This window comes from Leiobunum rupestre, chromosome 2, assembly GCF_980474605.1.
Source record: "Leiobunum rupestre chromosome 2, qqLeiRupe1.1.hap1, whole genome shotgun sequence".
Taxonomy (NCBI): domain Eukaryota; kingdom Metazoa; phylum Arthropoda; class Arachnida; order Opiliones; family Sclerosomatidae; genus Leiobunum; species Leiobunum rupestre.
Window position 1 is genome coordinate 87,768,189 of NC_143385.1, and position 1,714 is coordinate 87,769,902.

Sequence of the window (1,714 nt, forward strand, 5' to 3'; positions counted from 1 at the left end):
CAATAAGAAGAAGTTGAAAAGAAAATGCCCGTACAGACACAATAGCCTCAACACCCACAACCGTCATAACACAAACACAACATTCACACCCTACACTTAAACATTACAATAACGAAATATCCAATCAAACTGAATTATAACTGTCACGACGGTGGGCGTTAACGAAATAACACCATCCAAACCCAACCCAACTGCAACTTAATCCGTTAATGCTCACCGTCGCTAACCCTTCGACAGTCCTAGCAACTGTGAACGCAGAGATTTCCAGAAACTGCCAACGCAATGATTATCCTTTGCACCGAAAATGCGAACGCGTTCGCAGGACAGACACTCAGACAAATTAGCGGTTGGCAAAGATCAAATCAAGAATGTTAACAGATAATACCAAACTGCACTATGTAAACCGAAAATGCTTAATTTTCCGGATTTGCTCACATATTCTCTGTCCACCTGAATAATTTTTGATCATCTAAATAGCCTAAGAAAATAAATGATTTCGGGTATATTGTTGCAGAGTACTTCGTTTCGTTGAAACAACCGTACCATCGCTGATGGACAATGGTGAACCAACGCCAAAGACAATACCGGCAACCATCCACTTTCTCCTGCCAATTATAAAATGCTGGTTTTGCGGAATAGCTATCTCCGTTTTAAGCATTGCTGTCGAATTCGTCATCCAAGCATAAAACAGATTGTCGAAAAACGTATAAATAATTTATATTAGGTTGTTTAATGATGTAAAGATAGATTTAAAAAATCTACTGGTTAAATCATAAATAACATTGGCCGGAGGTTACAACTGAACATCCAGGTTATTGGGAACTAGTTTCTCTAGCTTTTTCGATGGTCCAAATGGATAAATTAAATATAGTGCCTATCTGAAATGCGTTTCTGCCATGGTCCAGACTTCCAGAAATTCAGCAAATTAGACAATCCCACTTTTTCGTCTTTGGAGCGGGCCTTTAGTCTCTTGTTAGCGTTTCCTTCGACTGCAAGGAACCCATTGGTGGAAAATTCATTTGCCGGAAATGAAATATAGTTAAACCATTTTTAGGTTAGGTTAGGTGACCAAATGGTAAATTTCGGATATTTTGAAAAACATTCCAATTACGCTGGTCACCCTACAGCTTTATTCACGAAATCGACCAAGGTGACTTATAAAATACCCATTTAAAGGGTTATGTTCTTACTGCACCATTTATATTGTCAAATTATAAACAAGAGTGATAATAGTGTTGCCGAACCGGCCCACATTGTGGCGTGAACATTTTTACTAATGTCTTACAAAAGTTTCCTGTTTAGTTAATACTACCAAGGACGATAACGTGCTACTCAGTTCGAGTAGAGAATGTCAGTGTCGAAAAATGTTTCGGGCAGGACATTAGCATTAACAAGTGCATACTTATTGTTATTATTATAATTAATTTATTTTTAAATTAAATTATTACGAAAAATAGATTCAAACCTTTGAGGCTTAATCAGTCCAACCTTTTCCAAAAATTATAGGCTCGAGCAGGATTAATTTGATTATAGTTTTAAATTAACCTGTTGTACGTGTATATATTTATTCCATTCATTTACAGCTTTTTACACGAAATATTAACTTAATTATTTTTAAAATTTAAATGATAATTTAAGTAAATGACGACAAAATCTATTTCGTAAAAACACATTATTTATAATTAATATTAGAATTGTACTTAAAATAAATCCA